The 8,173-nt window shown below is 44.0% G+C and overlaps 1 long non-coding RNA gene across 1 annotated transcript in view; it reads right to left on the minus strand.

Annotated features, from left to right (window-relative positions):
• The window catches only part of LOC123376273, a 63,337-nt gene extending 55,796 nt beyond the window's left edge, over positions 1-7,541 (minus strand). Inside the window, exons 1-2 of the long non-coding RNA XR_006581738.1 lie at positions 7,288-7,541; positions 6,678-6,799 (exon numbers count right to left, since the gene is read on the minus strand). This is a non-coding gene — a long non-coding RNA (uncharacterized LOC123376273). The remainder of the gene's footprint in view (positions 1-6,677; positions 6,800-7,287) is intronic.
• Between the last annotated feature and the right edge of the window lie 632 nt (positions 7,542-8,173).

Below are 8,173 nucleotides of genomic sequence, written 5' to 3' on the forward strand. Positions count from 1 at the left end.
CCCATCTACAAGCCAGACTGGGTCTACTTATGGAATCACCCCCGTGTTTACAAAGGTAACAGCACAAACCTCAACAATATATTCTCTCCACACCATCTGGGCATGAACTACTGATGTTGGGCCTTTGTTTCTCCTCTTACTTCTGGACTGCAAGATATCTGGAGATGGAATATCGCTTACCTTAAATTTAATAAATGTCATGTCCGTTTGGTAGTGCTATATGATCAACTACATCATAAGGTGTAAAGGGTCCTAGTTTAAATGGAACTGTTTACATCAATCAATTCCATTGATTCTCTACAAAGGAGGCTTTAGGGTGCATGTATACCAGAGTATCTACAGATGTGCCTCTTTAAAAATGTAAGGAAAAGTCTATCACGTATTCATGCAAGATATTGCTCTTCACAAAACAAACTCCAACACCCAGAGACAATGCGTGGGGAGAGGGGGGACCACACACAGTCATGTCGCCCCTCCCCACCCACCCCGATTTCTGCCAGGGTTTATATGCCCTGCTCTGAACCCCAGAACCTTTAAATCGTTCCCCTGACCCACAAGTATCAACAATTAGGCAACACCCACAATCCTCCAAGAATTACATGAGATTAATCAATTACTTTAAAAAAAAACACACCAACATTTCATTTAGCTACATTGTATGTTCATAAATGTGTGTGTAAAAGAAAACAAAACACTAAGCATTTGCCATTTAACTGTGTACATAACAAACTCTCAGCCATTTCACACAGTTTTTCTTCCTCCAGAGTCTACAAAACATCAGGGCCACAAAGGGCCAATTAGTGGTGTTTGAATGTCAAATACAGGCCAGGCCAACTCTGCAAGTTCACTGCTACAGAGAATATAACCAGATCATTGATTCTGCAGACTTCCAAATACTAAGAAAAAGTAGGTATTTATTATGCTCACCAGATGTAGAGCAATTTCATTCATGTCACAGACACATTCGTGGGATAGTAATAAGATAGGAACTAAGAGCTATTACAAGATCAGAAGACAGCTGTGCATTTATATAGCAAGAATACAGCCTGAAAATACCAAATAAATAGTTTAAAGAAACAGAATGACATATTAGGTCTCCCCTTTCATTCCTCAGTGAGAGGACATCAGACATTTGAACTGCTCATCATGTACAAAGAGTATTTTTCAGGAAAATAACTGCAGGAGTTTCAGAACCCATTAGGAATGGTCATTATAAAATATCATGACAAAACATCTATTGATCAATAATATCTTCAGTGAATGATTACTGATTAGCAGCAGAAATTAACGAAGAGACAAAATGTGAGCATATTCCCCATAGGAGTTCACAGATGTAATGGGTCAAATTCATTCCTGGTGTAACACCGCTGAAATCAACGGAGTTATACCAAGACTGAATAAGGATCCTTACATGCAAACACACTGGAGAGAACCTTGAACCACAGGGTTCGGACCTTTGGATATGAATTTCTTCTTACATCAACATGTGTCCAAGGCCAGGCCTATCTCCAGTATACCCACACTTTCAGACGCTAAAGATGCTTGGCTTCCTGCCCCACTACATACACCTTGCCCATTACTCCTTTCTCTCAATTTGTCATGTTGTACAAATGCATGGGGCCAAATTCTGCTCCAAGTGATGTTGGTGACAAGATAACTACCCTCCTTCCCTCTCCCCACCCAGCCCTGTGAGCTCAGTGATATCCTCACTGGGGTCCTCAAGTGGCCATGAGGGCACAGAATCCTCCTACTTCACCTATTCTTAAGAGGGCCACTTTGCACCAGAAAAAATGTGTCTATGGCTACCCACTTGGGATCACTGCACTCCCCCTCCTCTTGCTAGATTGTAGGGCACCTGTTGGAGTCAGTCTCAGTTTCCCTACCCTTGCTGTCTCTGCTAGCTTGGAACCCCCTCTGGTACCAGCCGGTCTCCATTGCCTTTCCTCCCGCAGAGCCTCTCTCCCCTCCTGGTGCTCAAGAGAACTATCACCAAATAAAGGTATGGTGCCTTTACCATGCCCCTAGCTATCCCTGGTTTTTCCCAGCACCAAACAGAAGGAAGGATGGCCTTATATTGTGGCAATGCCTGCTGATGCCTGTCTGTGCAGTGGGGCTACGCCGGCCATTCATACCGGGAGCACCAGAGAAGGTGGACAGGAATTGCATGCCAGCCAATCCAATCATCCACAATGGTTCTAAGGATCTTCAACAATGCAACTTAACAGTTCTCTGACCTGCTCCCCTTTGGGTTGCTGTTGGGCACTCGCATGGCAGAGTCAGAAGAATCCCTCAAACCACTTACCACAGCATGCAAAACTCCCTTCGCTAACTCCAGGAGGAAAACAACAACACTCAGTTGTAAAGTGACCAAAGTTCAGTCATAAAATGTGATACAGCATTGGAATTACTCTATTAGAGCTACAAACTCTCTGTTCAGTTTTGAGCTTCTTAGGAAAGTGGTGCAGATGGGACAACAGGAAACAAATGAGTTTCTGGGTCATATTTAAATGACTTCAATAAGGATATTGCACTTTCAGCTGTGATGTAAATCAGAGAGAATGGTCACTTGTGATCAGAGTTCTCCTGGCATCTCTTAACAGGAAGGATACGATTGTCAGCATCCTGGGAAAATTCCAGTTTGGGGTAAGTACCTGCCTCCTCAAAATTCCCCCTCTAGTTTCAGTTTCTCTCGAAATCATGTGCATTGTATTGCTGCACAGTGTAAAAAAAAAACAAACAAAAAAAACCCACCTGTTTAGTTTCACCCACGAGGTGGCTCAGTTTCGCTTTAGATAAGGCAGAACTTCCTCAGTGAGTGAAAGTATTTGTAGATGTGTTTATGAAGTTCTTTGGAGTGCCCTCAGCCTGGAAGATGCTATATTAGACACTTCTGTTTTTGCTTGAGCAATTAGCAGTTATACTTCGCAGGCACAAAAGAGATGGAAGAATTTGAAACCCTTCCCCATATGCAAGCTACCATGAAGAAAGCCTCATTACCGAGGAAATGCCAAAATGTGGCAAAGGAAAGAGATTTGGCTACCAAGCCCCCATGTAATGTGCTGCAAAAGACCCCAGACCCAGGCAAGCAAGGGGAAAGTGTAAATTCTGGATGGCAGAATCACCAGGGTGAAATGGAAGAATTTCATGGCATTTATGAAGACTCTCCTGAGACTTCATCTGCTTGATAAGTACAGCTGTGCTCTCCACTTTGCCTTAAGTCCATTGTATAGCTGCCTGTTTGTGTGCACACATGCACAATTACAGGACCTGTGGTCAAATTCCCATTTGCATATGTAACCCACTGGTGAGCATGTGTGACAGGTCCCTCTCTATGCTGATCTTTAGGGGAGAAGAGTTTGATGCAGCCTGAGCTAGAGAGAATTGGCTCTTTAGGTCAATCTGTATCAACTCATGCCTTCAGCTCTGGAGTTCAATCTCTTATGTGTTGTCCAGAAAAGCAGCCATCCCCCATACACAAGTTCCTATATTTAGCACAATTCCACTGCTGCATGAACTTGGAAAACATGGCCCAGAGTTCAGACATACAGTACTCAGACCATTAAAATAAGTGGGTAAAAATCAAGAGATGAATACTGTCAATGATTCATTTCCCCCAAAACACACGACAGACAACCAGCCACGCTGGGCCCACATTTTAAAAAGAGCTCAACACTCAAAATTCAGGCTCAGGTTTTCGAGAGCGTTTAGCATTCAACAGCTCCCAAATATTCTCAAGGGGAGCAGCAGGATGCTAAATACTTTTGAAAATTTGGCCACGAAAAAGTAACAACCAGATTTTTAAAGGTATTTAGAGGCATACAGAGATGCAGATAGATGCCTAATTGGATTTTCAAGAGTTCCCAGCCATTCTTAGGTGCCTAAACACCTTTACAAATCTAACTTTAATTAACCACTAGGAAACTGCTCTGCCTCTAGAGCAGAGCATGAGACAGGGAGCCAAGCACTCCCAATTTCTAATCATAGCTCTGACACTGTAAACGGGTCTGACTCACCCCTGCGGCACCTCCTACTGGTCATCCTCGGGAATTAGCTCAGTCCAGTGTCCGGAGCGCCCTCTGCAGGCCGGTGATCCACCTTCCAGCTACTGGCCCCCCACGTCTCCTCCCAGGGGAGACCCCACCCCACTATCCCCACTTTGCCTCAGTATTGGCTACTGCCCAGTCTCCATCTAGCCCCTGTTCACTGGGGCAGACTGCAGTATCAGCCTCTCATCATAGGCAAAGGGGTTTGGACCTGCTGCCTTTGCCTACCCCTGGGTTGCCCCATGCAGCCCCCCAGTACCTCTTGGCCTAAAGCTAGGCTACAGCCTGGGGTTTTCCAGGCCAGAGCTCCCCAGCCTTTCCCCAGCCCTGCTCCACTCAGGTACCCGGTCTCTAGCTCCCTGCAGCCAGGCCCATCTCCTTCTATAGCTAGAGAGAGACTGACTTGCTTCTGGCCTCCCTGGTCTTCTTATAAGGCCCTGTGGCTCAGTTTGGGGCGTGGCCCCAGCTGCAGCCACTTCCCAATCAGCCCAGCCTAAAGGCTGTTTTCTCCCACCTCGGCCCCTTCCCAGGGCTGTTTTTAACCCCTTCAGGGCAGGAGCAGGGGTCCACCCTGCTACAGACACCAACTCCATCAGTAGTCTTGAGCAAGTCGCAGCACCTGGGTGCCTCAGTTTCCCCCTCTGTACATTGGAAATCACACTTGGGGGTCTTACAAGTGTGTTTCAATTTGCATTTGTAAAGCACTTTGAAGAGGAGTTGTGCTAAATAAATAAATGCTAAGCACTGAGTATGCATCCGCTTGCATCCGAAGAAGTGGGTATTCACCCACGAAAGCTCATGCTGCAAAACGTCTGTTAGTCTATAAGGTGCCACAGGATTCTTTGCTGCTTTTACAGATCCAGACTAACACGGCTACCCCTCTGATACTAAGCACTGAGTAGCTGCTCTACAGAATACAACCAGAACCGTTCCATCATGTGTCATAGCCCCTCTACTGCCAACAGCTCATGCAGTTCCTCCAACAGAATGAAGCATTACTTGCTCTGGTAGGACCCTGGGCTTTTTGGAGTAGGAGGCTCAGCACTCTAAGCTGTTGGCTCCACAGAGATCTCATTGGCCATAGCTCACAGCATGGTGACAACTGTGAAGTCCCAGTGGCCACAGATTAGTTGCAATCCTGTCCTAGGCGTGCGCAACACTGTAATGACACTTATTTTCATGGGACAGCTCCCAAGCAGGGCTAGTTAGAGTGGGTCTAAGTCAGGATAGTACATGAAGGTTCTCCAGCACTTTTCACGATGAGAAGGCTCACTAAAAGACAAGCATGTGCCTCTCACTTGGTCAGCTGAATGCCAGCACTGCATTATACCGTCGCATCATGTACAACTGGTTCTGTGACAGAGAGCAATTTGTACTGGGTCACAGATTATATTTGGATCCACTCATCAACCACGGCCAATGAATTAGTTAACTGAGGCTTGAACATGCCATGAACTCCACACAGGCAGATTCCTGTGCCCATAACATCAATGGGTCTCCACCTATTGAGATCCGCTTATGGCAGAATCGGAGCCGTAATTGAAGTCAGCGTGGCGGCCCTAGATAAATCAGCTTGATTACAATATACCTTGACAGAATTCAGCTTTGTAAGATATGAAGAGGCAGTTCCTGCAGTCTTCTCCGAGTTGTGAATGTGCCTTAATTACTGAAGCCATCAAATATGAGAAACTAAACCCAGACATGTGAATACTATGTTGTGTGGTCAACTCAGGCTCCTATAACTATTCTGAACACCTAAAGAGGAGAGAGTAGCAGCAATAGGGCAGGGGGGTGTATCTTGTAGCGTGTTACTTGTACTTTTTACATGTGGATGATTTCAAATCAAGGCAGGCTGTTACAACAAACCATCTGACACCACCAGACAGGGAAGTCCCTATAAAGCTTTCACTGTCCCTCTTCTTTCTATGAGGGAGACATTTTCTATCTTAGCCCAAGGAGACAAGTCAGTTTCTCCATCCTCTTTCCAGACTGGTCACAGGAGGTAGGAAGTTTGGACTTCAACATTTCCAGTAAAAAGTTCAATTTTGTGCAGTCTCTCTTTTGGCTTTGTTCTAACTAATCCCAGGGGAAGTGAGTATTATTTAGATTGTTTTTTAAAGTTCTGGTTTATTTGATTTATAAATTCTGATAGACACTTTTATAAAATGTTACATAAAATGCAACCAAAGTGTGATCTAGTTTAAAAGCCTGTCTTATTTCACATAAGATAACCGATGTCTAGAATTGCAGCATCAATGGAAGTCTCTCACTGGAACGGCAGTGGCTTTAAGCACCTAAATGCCTTTAAAAATCAGGCCCAAAGATAGCCCGCCCCCGATCTTCCCCATGCCACTTCTGAAAATCCCACTAGGCTCCTATTCATATCTTTGGACATCTAAATACCTTTAAAAATTCAGTGATTTGGGCATGATCCTGGAAACATGACCACATGTCCTACCAGATAAGTCTCTGAATACTACCACTGACACCCATAAAACTAGCTATTTTCAAATGTTCATAGGGTCACGCCTCTAATGACTTGCTACATGGTAGCCTGTCCTCTTGGGATATAGGCTATAAAGTTGTAGAAACAGACTTAAATACATGGAAGCAACAGCATCAGTGGAGACTTACCAGAAAGAGAAGGTGGAGACAGGTATAATGGCAGAATACAAGCCAGTTCCTGGGAAGGAACAGGGTGGACAATTCCATGTCCTTGCTCTTCTCAGAACTACCAGTTAGCAATACAGTCACTCCTAGAAAACAACAACACACCAGTAAATAATGCTAGAAAACAGCCACTAGCTGCCAGCCATCTTCTGAAGCCTTTAAGCCTCCAAACTTACTAGCTGCTTCTTCTCTGCTCCCCAGGGGAAAAAGCATGAAACCTGCTGAGCTTTGAGTGTTAAAATGACACTGTCAAATCTAGTTCTTTTAAATATGAGGTTTGAGGCACTAGACCTGCTCTTAAGTCTACTGGCCAGTTTCTGTCTTTACAAAAACATCGTTCTATTTTTCCCCTCCCTCTGCTGCTGTATAAAGGTCCTCAGAAACTGACTAGACACAAACTGGGTGCAATCAAATATACAAGTTAAACTGAAGAGACAGGCCTTCTCTAATGTTCTGTGTTTAGGGAAACCTTAGCTGTTAGTTACAACAAGCTTAAAAATTCATAGTTTGTATTGGGTAGACTGTGTCCCTTCTAAAAAAAATGAATTAATGGTTCTTTTAAACCACTTCCTACCTTTGATTTCCATCTTCTGCATTCCTTCCACATCTCCCAACCCACTCCTAGCTGTATTTGGCAGCCTCTTTAGATATACAAATCTGCTTTTAAATTGATGCCTTGCAACCAAATTCTGTTCTGAGATAAGCACACTAGACTCTTATTGAAGTCAATGGGAGCCCATCCTGCCTAGCTAAGCACAGAATGGGACCTTTAACACTCTCACAACTTTCTACAAGTCTGATGATCACACTACAATTGTCTTTACTCTCTCTTAGTGCACAGCAGTTCCTATTTACAAGTGTGGAATCTTGGTTTTAGCTGCAGCACATTTCCTTCCATAATCACTCTCATGATGAAGAATTTAAGTAAATTAGCACATAATTAACACTTGCTATGAAGAATTTGTTCACCCAACAGAGGGATCGTTTAAAAATGAGCTCTAGGTGTGAATGCACCTTAAAGCTTGCTCCTTTTCTTAGTGCCAAAGGACAACAAAAAAGTGATTGGGAGGGAAATCTAAAGGTTACATGCATTTTATATTGCTGTACATCTGTAGACATAAATCCACTGACACATATTAGCAGGACAAGATATGAAAGTGTTGCTAACGTGTAAATAAAAGAGAGACAGAGCACTCTGGTCTCTGGCAGCGGTGGATACAATCCATCCAGGTTAGGGTGATGCACTATTAGGGTTGTGAGCCCCCCATGTCCATCTGTCGCATTGTCAATTCCTGATTCGGTGGGGAGTTGCCTAATCTGATCTATCTGTACCCCTATCCTATCTAACGCCCTGATCCTGCAAACACTTCCATGGTTAATTTTACTACCATGAGTAATCCCATTGGTTTTGATGGGATAACTCATAATAGTAAAGTTAAGCATATGTGTATTTGCAGGAT

Source organism: Mauremys mutica, chromosome 8, assembly GCF_020497125.1.
Source record: "Mauremys mutica isolate MM-2020 ecotype Southern chromosome 8, ASM2049712v1, whole genome shotgun sequence".
Classification (NCBI taxonomy): domain Eukaryota; kingdom Metazoa; phylum Chordata; order Testudines; family Geoemydidae; genus Mauremys; species Mauremys mutica.